The sequence below is a fragment of the Ascaphus truei genome, chromosome 2 (assembly GCF_040206685.1).
Source record: "Ascaphus truei isolate aAscTru1 chromosome 2, aAscTru1.hap1, whole genome shotgun sequence".
NCBI classification, from domain to species: Eukaryota; Metazoa; Chordata; class Amphibia; order Anura; family Ascaphidae; genus Ascaphus; species Ascaphus truei.
Genome location: NC_134484.1, coordinates 141,005,864 through 141,021,543, shown reverse-complemented (window position 1 = coordinate 141,021,543; position 15,680 = coordinate 141,005,864). Strand labels below are relative to the sequence as shown.

Below are 15,680 nucleotides of genomic sequence, written 5' to 3'. Positions count from 1 at the left end.
TACATAAAGAACTCTATGGAAAACATAAGAAAATAGCAGTGTAATAGAAATATTTTTGGGACTATCACAATGGAAGGTAAAATATTTCATGCAGCTGTTAAAAAACAAAAACACACTTCAAGCTGTAGTACACATTTTTTTGTGTGTACTTTTGTTGTACTATAAACCAGTTCTGTATTTATTGAGACTACCCCTTATTGCTGGCAAACCATTCAGTTACAGGAATGATGGAAACAGCAAACGTCCTCATCCATGTTCGCAGAGGCTTCAAAAGAATTTCTAGGGCCCTAGGCTATGTATAAATTGGGGGGCGCACCTACAAAGGTCACATTTAAATACAAATACAGTATGTTTTTATTGAACAACTTTCAAAAATTGTAATGAAATTCTGCAAGCATTACTAAAGACACAAACATTTTATTTATCTACATTTTTTCTCTGTTTTTTTTATTTGCAAAGCCACAAATAACATCATCAATTTTGATTTTATGAAGTATATCTGATTAAATTGTCATCAAGGAAAGAACGTTCAATCTTGTTTGAAGCAGCAACTGCAGAGCTCATTGTTAATAAGTTTGAAAAAATATTTCACCTTTGTAGTTTGTGATGATCATTGATAGGAAAATCCGTAAAAAAAAATTAATGTTAGGAAATACTGTATTGCCTCCAATTGTTCATGCTGTACTAGGTTTTTTTGATGTGCGTTATTTTAAAAATAAATTTCCAAAAAATCGATTAAACTACCTAATCCATAAAATATTGTAGAAACATTATCTTTAGCCTACATTTTAAACTTAAGAAATGTATTTACATGAAATGAAAAGCAATATACTGTTGCAATCACACCAACAATATATATTTTAAATGTTAATTAAGCTAACGTTTGCTGCGTTCAGTTAGAACTACAAATTTAAAATGACATTTTGGGCCATAGTATTTGAGGACCCTCTGAAAGATCAGGGGCTCTTGGATGGTCCGAGGACCCTGGCTACAGCCCAGTTAGCCCATACTTTAAGATTGCATTGCATGTTCTTATCACATGGTATCTAACATATTTCTCCAGATCAACAGTGTGATAATGACTTTGGTTTTATATTCCAATTAGCTGGTCTGTTTGTAACTTTGGAATAGTACAGTAAGATATGAAGAAATGTGGTTGATTCAAATTAATTTGCCAGGTAAACAAAATCATAAAATTAGGAATTCCCTGTAAATAACTTTTGGTTCTCTTGGGATGTTAAGATGCCCACAGTGACCGGAAACTCCATATTGTATGCACTGACTAGAGTTTATGTTTGTAATATTTTTAGACTATGGGCTGTTCATGGAAGTCTTTATCAAATTCAAAACTGGGGCACAAACAACCCCTGGATTTATCAAAGAAATCAATTGTAAGATGTGCAATAGGATTTGTTTCTATGATAAAAGTGGTAGCTCTTTGCCCCAGTTTTGCCCTATGGTATAGCAGGAAGACTGATAAAAGACCTATATACAGTGTATATTATAAAGTACACGTCTTGCATTTATAACTTTGGATAGTGTACCAGTTCCTTCCACAAATACAGAAAGAAAGAAATGCACGTTCTTGAAGAGGTTGAAGAAAACAAATATACTGTCGTTTTCTAGATTTGCCTTTACAACTTGGCTTCTCTTTCTATTAAAGCAGTTTTGCTGGTCTGGACTAGCCAACATCGAATTTAGTGTCTGTGTTATGTTAAGTATATAAATGGAACTTTATTAACTCAACAATAAGTAATTTATTAAACATGCACCTTTAAAATGATTGCTTGCAACACTCTGTCTTACAAGTTATAATGGATTACTATGGAAATAATTATTCCAAGAAATACTTTCCATGTCATGAATAAAATAGCGTGTCTTCCCCTCTGCAGGGTGATTTTGTTTATCATACTGAATTGAGAAAAGTGGGGTCTTGAGGTATCTCATTGTTCTGTGACCTCAACAGTTATAGACAGTGAGATCAATGTTTGCTACCGTGTACCACGAGACATCTTCCAGCGTGGAAGACATTTTAAAGCCTGTTCATTTAAAAGGGTTGCAAGATGTGCTCCAGAGCCAGAAGTTGTCTTCTGGGCACTAACAACTTGTACCTTACCTACTGTAACCGATAAATTGTTTCAATAACAAAAATAATAATTAGAAACACAAGAAATGCTCTGAAAACATAAACAGAAAAATTAATCATGAAAAATACCCTTATGAGGCTGAGGTGTCAAAGCAAATTTGGAGCAAATTGCATTATTTTCACCTTGCGTCTCTTTGCTTCAATGTATCAGCGTCTCTGCTCCAGGTTTTATACCATGTGCCTCGTGTTGCTATTTAGCGAGTGACAATAGGAGGAGGTACACGATGAACCAATTACTGTATAATCAGATATAACAAACTCTGCGTCTTTGTGTGTCACTTTTTTATCTTGTACTTGTGTAAAAAAAAAAAAATCGGCCTGGTGTCTGTGTAACAATTTGCATCAAATGTAGGAAACACTTTTTACTGTACGTTTAATGAAAACGCAAACAGAAAACAGAGCAATGCATCAAAACCAACTTTCCTGCAACGTATTACGCAAAATTAGTGAAATTCTGGGGCAACAAATCTACAACATGTTTCAAAAGACATAATTCAATTGAACGCTATAGAACATTTTCTACCAGATATGCACGACTTTTGCATTGATATATAATCCCCATAAATTGAACATTTGGGAGAACACCCATCTACATGGTACTAAAATTCTGAGTTAAATCACAAAGGAAAGTTAAAACTCTGAAGGCTAACAATGTACATTAATGTTTAAACCAATGATTCAGTACCATATGCTGAAGCTTTATTAGGGAATGTCACTCATAAAATGGTGCACCAGGTGGTTCCCTTCACCAGCGTTAACACACTGTTAACTTCCCTTCAGTTTTCAGCTGGTGGTGGGCAGTGGCTAAAGACAACCACTCCCGAAGTGGCAATTTGCTAGCTTGCACTACACTACAGCGACGCATTGTCTGTGAGGCAGTCAGCCAAACATTGATTCATCACCATTAGGCATGAAACGTGTTAGTATTTTTATATGGTATTAATGCACGTTTCATGTTTCAACAAAACACGATATGTTTAGCTAAACTTCCTGTGTTTGATACGGACTGCTTCACAAAGGCTGATACTCTGATTTGCTGCAGATTTGCCCTAATCAAGAAAGTAAAGGCCTAGACTGGACTGAAACATTGGTTTAATAATTATACCTTTTATGAGCATCATAAGCTTCTAAAGTGCCACTCTTCCCTTATGATATGGAAATGGGTAGCCATTTTAAGAACCCCAAAACATTTGGAAAAAAATCTCTGAAAATTAGGGACTTTCATAAACCGTCCTGGAAAAGAAAAATGTATGTGTAAATATATAAAAATATATAAGTATGCGTATACATACTTTAGGGTCATGGATGATTGCTCCTTTAAAATCAGTTAAATATAGCACAGGTCAAATAATTGATGGTGAGGCATGAACATTCATGGATCTGGTTCAAAAACCTTCAGGGCATTGTGTCAACAATAAAGCATGGCTGAATAATCACATTTGTATGAAGAAATGGTTTTGCCCTTTTTTTCCTTATCCACCTTCTAATTTCAATGCATCACCAAGTAAAAATGCAACCTCCAGAGCCTTTAAATACTGGGTAGTGATTTTAACCATCTGGTTCGTATTAGGCTCTAGTCAGTAATGAAAAAATAATAATTGGTGCTCTCTGTAAAAGCCAAACGTGCACATTAGCATTTCAGTTACACATGGTGTAGTTGTACAACCGTATTGGTGATACCTATGACAGCACAGCAGTTCAGACTGATGATGCAACAGGTTAAGTTGGGGATATAATTGTAATGATTTTTTTGTGAGTTTAGAAAGAAGTAAGGAAAAAGTTCCAGATGTATTAAGCTCTGTAAAATAAGGGCAAATCATGTTAGATTACTTTGTGATGCATATCCACAAAGCTAATTATATGCAAAAACAATGAGAGAGGCACAGAGAGAGAAGCTCTATTACAGAGAGGGGAATACTATTTTTGTAACAGGACCCAGTGACTTATATACCTCCCCAAACACTCCTTTAAACATGTAGAGATATACCTGTGACCAAACTAAAAACACATGAAATACCTGAGCAAAATGCTAATTAGAATATGCAAAGTATATTGAAATTTCTTAAATTAGCATATCACAGTTATCTCAGGTGTATCTCTCTCCCCCTCCCTATCTCCTCTCTCCCCCTCTCCCCTCCTCCAACGCCCATATTTCAGGGTCTGGATAACCTAACATTAATTTCCTGCGTCAATCTTACAGGCCTTTAGTCGATATGCGATGTTACTCGGAACGCTCCTTTTTGCATATCATTAGCACTAACGACTAGAAAAAGGTAACCCTATGCTATTTAAAGCATTAAAACTGTGTTGACGTTTGGTTATGCCTATTAGTGGAGAAGAGTTAATGGTAAAGTGGCAATCCAAATGCTTTTTTTTTTAAAACATTTGTTTTTATTTATTTTACACGGGATTGAAGCAGGGGGTCTCCGTAGATTAACCCCATTCATTTCAGGGGGACCACCTGCTTCTGGAGATACATACCTCTGTAGTAGGTGCCGGAAGCTGATCCGGCTGAGAAAGCTGGTATTACAGGGATCAAGTAATGGCTGCTTTTCAAAACTCCTGCAATAGGAGCAGTCACATCATCGGGGTCAGCTTCCTATTGGCTTGTGTGACGTGGGAGCTTTACACTTTATACCCCCCAGCTAGCTCTCTGGCACCTCCTGTGGAATTATGTATCTCCAGAAACAGGGGGTCCCCGGAGCGGAAATGGATGGGGTTCAGCTCTGGCGACCCCCTGCTTCAATCCTATATAAATTCCCTTACAGTATGTTCAATATAAGGGAACTTCTGTAAACAGTACCATCCTATTCAAATGTACATATCAACATTTGGTTGAGCAAATTGTTTTTGAGGATCACACAGTATAAGCAGTTAACTGTGTTTTTCATTTGTTAAGATAATTGAATATTCGTAGCATTAGCAACATTTCTTAAAATGTCCCATGTCTTTTTGTATGCAATACAATTCCAAATCCTACCTCTCCAACGTAGTCCCAAAAGAAATAAAAGTGAGTTGGAGAAAGCTACTTTGAGGTCTTCTGTTATATAGAGATGGCCACTCTCAAAAGGAAAATATTAGATCAGGCAAGCAGAGACCACAGAATCCCTACGCTTGTGAACAGTATAAGATATTTTAGTATACAAGCTATGCACTATGATATTAGCTCTACTGCTGTCAGAGTTTACAGGTAGTGTAGAGTTTTTTCCAGTATTGTTTTAGAAGAGAACTATTATTCTTGAAACGTGTTGTGAGAGTACAGGTGCGCCGACGAGTATTCTAAAACTTGCCTTGGAATTTCTGGGGCAATATTCAGGTAATGCTGCCAACATTTCCGTGAAATTTCTGCAGACAGACTAATGGCCCATCGGATTAACACAACGGAGGTCCCTGCTGTGTTAATTCGATGGGCTATTAGTTTTTCTACAGAAATGTCACAGAAAATGTTGCAGCATTACTGGGGTATTGTTGGTGATTGCCCCAGATTTTCCAAGGCAAGTTTTAGAATACTCGTCGGCGCACCTACACATTGTTTTACCATTCCTCCGAACATGATGATGCATCATTTAAGATTGTGAGTAGGATAGTATTGTCGTTTATATTTTACTAACATTTGTATTATATAATACACCATGAATGTGTTTTTTTTTTTCACATGTTTTTATTTTTCAAATTGTGGCGCAAAGAGCCAAGGTACTAAGGTCTTTGCTCCAGTTAGGGTTATGGAAAATTTACATGACACATACTGTAGATTAGAACAACACGTCTCAAATTTTGCACCTCTGTAGATCTTTTTTTTTCTCCCTTCAATCTATATTTGAAAAAATCCACCAAGATTCATTTGCCTTAACCTTCTGGCTTCAAACAATCTGTGCCAAAGTAAAAAAAAAAAAAAAAGTTTCTTACAATTGATGCAACCGGCATCCAAAAATGGTGCAGGTCTTCAGAACACACTCTTCTCTGCATTGATACATAGAGCCAGGGGCTGATTCTATGTGTTCCAAAGCAGAGTTTCGTGAATAGCCCCCATATTTACTAAGCAAGGCTATGTCGGAAGACAGCTTCAACTGCTTGAAAATCATCTTGCAGCCCATTCATTTTCATGGGCCATAAGGTGTCTTCCAGCATCAGAATGGGTTTTGTGGTACAGCACCACCTAAGAAATATTGCCTTTTATGTTCACCAGTCTTGTTGCAATATGAAAACCGCATCAATAGCTCAATACTACAACTTGCAAACACCTCTGAAGAGGAATAATATTTTATGATAGTGTAGCCCCCTCTAAACAGCTCAGGCTATACCTATCTTCCTTCTACTGTGGTAAGTCCTGTTAAGATCAGGCGCCAGTAATCATCATGGGTTTTCCCCCGTCATAGCCCAAACCCAAATGGTAAATGTCGGCCTGGACTCTGTTGCAGGCGTGAGCAAGAGCGAGGTTCTGCTGACACCAGGAGGGGAGGGGCTAGCGCTATATTTAGCAGCCCACTCCGGCGAGTGGTGGTTGTTCTTCGTGTTTGCTGTGTGCCATGTTCCTTTCTGACTGATGGTCCTTTAATGAAGAGTTCGAGCGAGCAGAGAGACCAAGGGTCTACAGCTGCTGAGTATTAGGCCGTAAGCCACGAATACTGCGGAACGGTCCGAGGAGTATCGGGAGGCTACGGGCTCCCCGGCGCAGCATGCCGGTTGAGAGCGAGAGGAACCAAACCGATCAGCGTCTGTAAGTAGAGCTGATAGAATCATAGACTGGTGGACCAATGCCCTCAACCCGCTGCCAGGGGTGATGGGAATAGAAATCAAGACCCACCCCGGGAATAACCTCGGGGGTGGGCCACGGGGTATTGCCGCCCTAGCTCAGACCATCCTGTCGACCGAGTTACTTGGAGGGAAGGAGAGGAGGTGGTCGTGGGGAGCTGAGCAGGTTATACTTGGCCCTGGCGATTGTTTTGTGGCTGCTGAAATCCGTACCGTTGGGATATCGTTGCCCTGTCAAATAAAGAAACTGTTTTGCACCCGTAAAGACTGTGTGTGATTTGGAGAGTATAACCCTGGGACCAGAGGGGTTCTTCTATACCGGTCCTATCCCATTACCCTGGGAGTATAGAAGATGGAGGTGCTGCACCAATGAGATAATATGGAGGCTACCACCCCAGAAGCCCGGTCCTGGCTCCCCCACAACATCGCGGGAAGCTCAGGCCCTCCTGTTCCTCACAGGTACGCACCACCACACCTGTAACCAACCCCCAATGCATCCCTCACACTTCCTTAGAGACTGGGGGGGGGCGACGACAGGGTTACAATAGCCTCTGATATATATGTAGCCATGCATAATAATGGACTGCAGACATCTTCTCTGTTGGCAGTAAACCCTGGTAAGTACAGGAATGCCAGCAGTAGTTATGGAGGTTTTCCCTCACACCTATGTATGGATGGGATGGCTGCATGCTGTGAGTCCCTGGATAGTGACATCAGAGATGTGCCTGCCCCCTGAGGTATATAAGGCACAACACTGTCAAGTTAGTGGTGGTTGTTAAAGTGTTTGGCTCCTGTGAAAGGGATTGCAGGATAGCTTTGTGACCCTAGTGCTGTAACTAGAGGCACGAGTTTACAGATCAAGCCTGTCAAGGCCACACTGTGTCCTGGGACCTGGCACAGGGGTGATCTCCCTATGGGGAGAGGGGATCCCACTCCAATTGGGAGGGCGTACCTGGCAAAGGGACAGCACGGAGAAATGTGCGGCTAGAGCTGACAGCTGCATGGGGCAGTCTACTTCATCGAGTACGTCAATAAAGATGCCCTGTTCAAAGATACCCCCACTGTGTGAGTGTGAAATTACTCTGCAGTGGCAGTCACCACCGAGAAGGAGTTCCTCACCAGGACCATCTCCCTGCGGAAGCATAGATCCTGATGAGGTGGAGGCGCTGCACATGATATAGGTAGGACTCGCACCCACTACCTCAGCTACCTGTTCCTGATGACATCCCCTAATACCATCGTGCGGGAGACTCAAGAGTTCTGTTACTTGCAGGTGCACCACCATACACGATCACGTAATGGGGACCGGTTAGACCACACGGGCCAATGTGAGATTGGGTGGGTCAGACAGGAGGGAATACCCGTTACATTTGGAGGTGCTGCTGAGATATATATCTGTCAACAGGGCAGGCTTTTGCTAGGCACACTAGGAAACAGGGAGAGTGTCTGCTGCCACTTTGTGCTGCGTGGGACGGAGCCAGGGGTAGTTGGGGAGCTGCTGGAGCTGCAGACCGCACAGACGACCTGGGATCCTGCTGGGGGTTAGTGGGTCTGGAGAGGGGGCTATTGCTGTTCTAGTTGCCTTGAGGTAGCGCTGGTGGGGGACGCCTGAAGGGGTAAACTGGTAACTTAGGGCAGGAATTCTGGAAGGGTCCGCGCTAGGCTAGCCAACAGTAGGTAGACGCCCAAAGTACTGCATGGAAGAGCCAGAGTACTCTAGTCTCCATTCCAGACCACTTACCATGTGGAGCACAGACTGGGAGGAAGGAGATACAGTAGACACAGAAAGAGTGAGCCTAACCTGAGGTAGTGCAAACACGAGTCAGATCTACGTTAAGTACACAAGGTGGTGCACAAGGCATTTTTGTTGTATCGATGTGGTAGCTGCCCCGCAGAGCGGAGCTCCATGTACAAGAATCCTATATTCAGTGGCCGAGAGAGAACCGCAAGAATGGAGGATCTGCAAGGTGCAGAAGGTCCAGGATGGCGGACGGAGGCTGAGGAAGAGAACGCACCTGTTCGGTGCGAGTATGAAGAACAAGCTACTGTACAGAAGAGACTTTTGTGAGCCTGTTATGGAATGGCGTGAAAGCCGTGGCTGCACCGTGTTTGTCCTGCTTAGGCCCTTGGGATAGTAATCCCGAGGACAGCGAGGACGATAGTGTTGTTAGATGGGAGGAACGAAATGGACTTGCTTATCATTCGATACACAAACAACCAAACGCTACCTCAAATGTGAATCAAAGAGACAGTACAAACCAAGATGGCGGTTCCCGCGTTCCCGGGACACCGCGTGGCCAGCTGCAGAAAGTCTTGCAACTTTGCAGTTTGCTGATTGTTGGCCAGGATTGGCGCCAACGAGAAAACCCCACCCTGTTGGGGAGTATGACGCGAAAGCTGGAGCCGCGCCCTCATGGACTATGACTCACTCCGCCCCTGTGCTGGGTCAGCCTACAAGTCTACGAGACCTTCCCCTAGTTTCAACCAGGGGGAGTGGTTTGCAGTTCTACCAGATGCAGATGGAGAAGGTAGGAGGAGGGGTTGTCAAACCAGCCCCTGCACTCCAGTTGCGAAGAGCCAGTGAGCAGTACAGACCCTTAAAGAGAGTACCTCCAATGATGAATATGGCTGGTGCCTCTGAGCAAATTGAACAGAGTCCCTTCATTACTACGCACCCCTACTCGGCTCCAGGAGGCTTCCTGATCCTCCGGGTAGAGGGTGTAGACACTGTGGCGTGTCTCTGCCTGCAGTGCAGACTGCCGGGCGGAGCCGTGGGCACTGTGGCCCAATGCCCTCATTGTGGACTGCAGTATCTGTGGCCCATGCTGACTTTTGTGCCGGTGCAAGCCGTGGAAGCCAAGGAAGATGTCCCTATGTTGGCAGAAGAGCTTCCGGGTGCATTATGGCAAGAAACCACAGGTCCCGAAGAACCGGGACCAGGGTGGGTTTTCAAGAAAGAAAAACATATTCATCGACGGGGTGATGAGAGGGGCCCATCGGCGATCACCTAACGGGATACCCCGACCGAATGCGAAGCTAGAGTCCTCGGACAAGGAGTGCGCAAGGCTGTCGGATGCACTGGATCTGATGCCAGAGTACCATACTAGCGGTACGCCTTGGCGAGATGCCATCGCTCGTGGTGTGGAGACACGGAGTCGAGTGTCACCAGTACCGCGACAACCCGAGCAGCGGAGTCCCATGGGCGTGGTGACTAGCGGTTCAGATGGAGGTCGATCCACCCCGACCCTACGGAGTAGCAAGGCAAAGCCGTGTCTATCACAGGTTCCGGGGGTGGTGAGCAAGGAAGAGCGGAGCCAGGCCCAGACGGGATCACGCAGGAGCAGGGCGTTGCCGGATGTCCTTGTGGAGGAAGAGGTCTCGATTGGGGACCCAACCCAAGATGGCGGCGAGGCACGTGCGTGCACTGAGAATGTTCCTGATGACCAGAGCGGGGTCGAGTGGGAAAGGATCACGCCTCTACGGTCGAGCAGCAGAAGCCGGTCGCCTACGTCGAGGAGGAATGGGCGATCAATCCGGAGAGTAAAGAGCCCCAGCACTGGTGAAGAGGAGAGACTTTGTGGCGGAGCCGAGCCAGGTATTGCCGAGGAGCAGGTCGTAGCCCTGCCAATGCCAGTACTAACTGTCCGGCCCTATCCCCAACCCCCGTCCAACTCCCAAAGTTAGCCCCAAGGCCTTAGATAAAGTCCCTGCCCCAGTCGTTTTCACTTCTAATCTAGGGATGTCAGGGGATTCCCGGGTCACTTCCGAGGAACAGACAGGGAGCCTAGACTGGGGGACGTCCGATGATGGATCGGTGGGAGGAGGGAGGTTTTCCCGACACGTGTCGGTGTCTAGTGACAGTCCTGGCGCTATGAGTGTCACAATTGGGAATAAGTCACAGCACCGGGGAATTGCGGCACCATCTGAAGGTACCTCGGGGGTATCTTCTGAGGGGCCCGAAGAAGAGGAGTCCCTAGAGTCAGGTCAGGAGGAGCTCAGGGAGACTAGATGGTGGGCGCCTCTGTATGAGGGATATGTAGCATGGCTTGACCGCACCCGATTCATTCTGGAAAGAGATGGGGTGGTGGATCATTGGTGGGCTGCAGGTGAATTTGATGATGAGGCTTACCTTAAAGAGTTGCGAACGAGGTGGGGTAAGATTAGGCGAGGTTTTATCACGCCAAAGGGTCCCGAGGGATTAGAGGATCCCGTGGATCCAGAAGAGCCCCTGTCATGGGTGTTGCCGGGTAGGGCGGGATATGCTAAATTGACCCGGGCCTGCCGTGCAGAGAGAGCTATCGCGGCCAAATATAAGAGGTCTCATGGGTTTGAGTACCCTTATGTCCCCGAACCCCTTATGCGAGAGATCGAAGATAACCGAGACCGATGGTTCCGGGCTGACATTGAGTATTATATTGTCAACAAGGGGGGTGCCATTACGGGAGTTCAGGCAGAGCAGAGAGTTTCTCAGTTGATGAGGTATGGACGATCGGGCGCAGCATCTACATGCACAAAGTAGTGTACCGCAATGAGCGAGGTCTGCCCCGGGAGTACAGTGTCACGGTGACCGATGCAGCAGGAAGGGAGGTGAAAAAGCCAGACCCTAGACACTACTGAATAGATAGAGTCTGTGTTTAGTCTAGCGCCCCCTGCTGGTCAGAGTGTGCTCTACGTTGCATTATGAAAGAAAATCAATGATGTTTTGAAATTTATTTGTGTGTTCTTTTGCAGTGTTTCCTGGCGCAAGGTACACCAAATTTAGGTTCCAGCCGGGACGGTGGGGATTCACCAGGGGGAGTATGTAGCCATGCATAATAATGGACTGCAGACATCTTCTCTGTTGGCAGTAAACCCTGGTAAGTACAGGAATGCCAGCAGTAGTTATGGAGGTTTTCCATCACACCCTGGTGAGGTGCCCTATGTATGGATGGGAGTGGCTGTATGCTCTGAGTCCCTGGATAGTGACATCAGAGATGCGCCTGCCCCCTGAGGTATATAAGGCACAACACTGTCAAGTTAGTGGTGGTTGTTAAAGTGTTTGGCTCCTGTGAAAGGGATTGCAGGATAGCTTTGTGACCCTAGTGCTGTAACTAGAGGCACGAGTTTACAGATCAAGCCTGTCAAGGCCACACTGTGTTCAGGGACCTGGCACAGGGGTGATCTCCCTACGGGGAGAGGGGATCCCACTCCAATTTGGAGGGCGTACCTGGCAAAGGGACAGCACGGAGAAATGTGCGGCTAGAGCTGACAGCTGCATGGGGCAGTCTACTTCATCGAGTACGTCAATAAAGATGCCCTATTCAAAGATACCCCCACTGTGTGAGTGTGAAATTACTCTGCAGTGGCAGTCACCACCGAGAAGGAGTTCCTCACCAGGACCATCTCCCTGCGGAAGCACAGATCCTGATGAGGTGGAGGCGCTGCACATGATATAGGTAGGACTCGCACCCACTACCTCAGCTACCTGTTCCTGATGACATCCCCTAATACCATCGTGCGGGAAACTCAGGAGTTCTGTTACTTGCAGGTGCTCCACCATACACGATCACGTAATGGGGACCGGTTAGACCACATGGGCCAATGTGAGATTGGGTGGGTCAGACAGGAGGTAATACCCGTTACATATAAATTATTTTGTCTAAAGTGTATGGCAGAGCCTTCTGCCATTTAAGGGGATGGCATACTGTACTTAATCATTACAGGTCAAAATAGAAGCAACCAAGAGCAACTGAAATATGACATGGATTTGACACTTAACAAAATGAAGTAAATATGATATGAAAGACAAGTTAGAGTATACATAAGGCAAATGAAGACATGCTATCAAAGTTGACAGACCCACAGTAAATGGAGTCCTGAAGAAATGTAGCTAAACAGGAACAGATACACCAATAATGAAAAGGTATTAGTGACACGTAAAGTGCATGCCTGACAATAGTAGATTTCATGACTGATCATTTCTGGGCAGTGGAGGGAGGGTTAGAATGAGAATTTAAGGGACTGTCATATCCCAAAGAGTGGTTTATTTAATAGTAGCAGCAACAAACGTACAGAAGGGCTACAGTTGTGTGAAAAAGAAAGTACACCCTCTTTGAATTCTATGGTTTTACATATCAGGACATAATAACAATCATCTGTTCCTGATGTAGCCAGGTTCCCCTTTTGAGAGCTGACCCCCCTCCTTCTTGGGCTCACAGCCGGCGCTCGCGAGGTGTGGGGGCAGGTGCGCGAGCAGCGCGTTACCTCAGAGATGTGGCCGGTTGCCGGGGACGCGATCGGGCCGTTGCTAGGGCTGCGGTCGCGTCACGAGGGTCCCGGCGGCTCGCGGAGCAGGGCACCGCCATTGCTAGGTGCGTTGCGCATGCGCAGGGGCTAGGAGCGCCGGGAGGCCCACAGACAGGTCGCTCATGCGCAGTGAAGGGCAGTCAGCCCCCAGGATGCACAAGAGCAGAGCCACATGACCCCCATGAGCCAATAGGGCTACAGTATCTCCCTGCTCAGCAAAGAGATACATTTCGCGGGCTTGCAGCACGTTTTGGCAGTTGGTGACCGGAGCAGCTAGGGGAAGGAGGTAGGGTGCAGGAGTCAGTGACTCCCTGCACTAGGCCAGCAGCCCCCTAGGCCCCAGATAAGCCCTGAGTCAACAGTCGTAAGTGCCATAGGGACAGGCCCTAGGGTAGGGACCCTGCCCCATTAGCTATTTGCTAGTTACGGACACAGCGGACGCTGCGTTTCTTGCTGAGAGACTTGGACTCAAGTCTCTGCCATTAAAGAGGGCTGGACTATCTTCAGGGTGGGATCGCCCCTGACGGATCACCACGCGGTTGGATCCTGGATATTGTGCAGGAGCTCGTCTCATCCTTTGTGAAGCCAGTTGCAGGCCCGAGCACTGGAGTGCTCGGCAGGTAATCTGTAACAACAAGTGCACCAACAATCCTATTAGCTTTAACAGTGACTGCGCAGTCACACATATCCTTTCTCTGTAGAGTGCGGGACATTGTGTGGGGTTACTGGACACGGGGTGGGATCACCCGTTGATAGGGGATTAGCGTCCTGCGAGACGCAGTAGTCAGTTTCTCCTCTAGAGAGGGACACCTGTTGATATACGTGCATCTGCTTATGGTTATTATATGCAAGTACGTTCTATGGTTGCTGCAAGTAAAGTCATTGATTGTTTACATACGTTGTGTGGAGTGATATTAATGTGTCCTGCGAGGAACAATTCCTGCTCTGCTAGGAACCATCGCTGGTGGAGGCGCTGCACCGAGTACAGGGTTACTCCTAATATAATTGCCCCAGGTTCCCCCTTTCGGAAGCTCAGCCCTCCTGTGAGCCTAACAGGTAAAGCACCACACCTGGTAACACTAAGTTCCCCGCACCACACTATATCTGCGATTGGGGGCGGGTGGAATACCCGTTACACTTAGCAGGTCTTAAAATTTGGTAAATACAACCTCAGATGAATAACAACACATGACATATTACACCGTGTCATGATTTATGTAACAAAAATAAATAGGAGGTTTTATACTGTTCACTTTTGTATGCTGCAATAAATATTTTTCACTTTTTTCTACATTGTGTGTGCCCTGGAGCCTATCTCTTTCTGTACAGATGTAGCAAGCCTAACAGTCTTCGGTGCCGCTTGCCACGTGGCCACGGTGGTTGCATCATCGAAGGACTAACGCTGTGGGTAGGAGGGTTCTATTCAGAGGCATGATTGGGAGGGTTCCATCCAGAGGCATGGACGACCCAGCTCAGGCTCTGACGATTGATATGGACGAGAGCTGTACATGTGTTGTATTTGAATACAATTAAAAAGAGACCTGTGATGTTTTGAAAGCTCTGCACACTAAAATGTTATCTACATTATGAATTAACATGTTGATTTAGTCACAATACTATACAGACAGGTGTATATCCTCTACTTCCTAGTTTTTTCACTGATCACTGATTATTTTATTCCTAAAAAATGAGATGAAATCAAAATGAACAGAACTTCCCTTCCCCCCACTTCTGACATCACTGGACTGAATGTTATCAGAGAAGCTTAGTTAAAACAGTTTCTTTAATAATTCTCTTTAAAGTCTGTCTGCACTGTAATTAATTATGTGCTGCCTGTTGTGGAGTGGATCAGAATAAATAGCCAAGGTTGCCATGTGAACACTCAGGCTTTAGGGCTTTTAAATAAAAACTAAAACAGAAAGGAAATTTGCTTTAAAGATCAAGATTGGTCATTTTTGGAGGCAGCTGGACCTTAAAGAAGAAATATGAGATTCAGTTAGCTGCATTTAGTTATGGGAATATTCACAAGCTTGCCAATTCTCCTTTGTTATGACTGAGAATAACTTCACCCAATCAACAGCAATGAATGCCTATTAAAAAAAAAAAATCTCACCGCTGCAAACTGTGGTACGTCCAGTGAAAAAAACAGCATTACATTTATGTAGACAAAAGAATCTTATTGAAAGTAATTGTAATTTTTCCTTTGATAACAATGGTGTAATTATTTTGTACTGACTTTGTCTCGGTTTTGCAGCCAGAAGACTTTTGTTAAAAAAAAAATACCCAGTGTGCCTGTAGTATTATATAGCCTACATGACAGGTAAACATAAATATTCAAACATAATATTCTGTAGAAACTAAAATATATATGTATTATATGTAACATATCAGTCAGATTTAACTAAATGTGATGCTCATGGGTTTGTGCAGAGTCACGCATTGAAAAACACAATTAAACAGTCCAACAGTTACAAATACACATAAGCATTAACTACAC

General features: G+C 44.9%; 1 protein-coding gene across 4 annotated transcripts in view; it reads right to left on the bottom strand.

The window, feature by feature from the left end:
- ARHGAP28 (Rho GTPase activating protein 28) overlaps positions 1-15,680 on the bottom strand; it is a 214,177-nt gene that overhangs the window by 87,225 nt on the left and 111,272 nt on the right. The gene's annotated exons all lie outside the window — the stretch shown is intronic.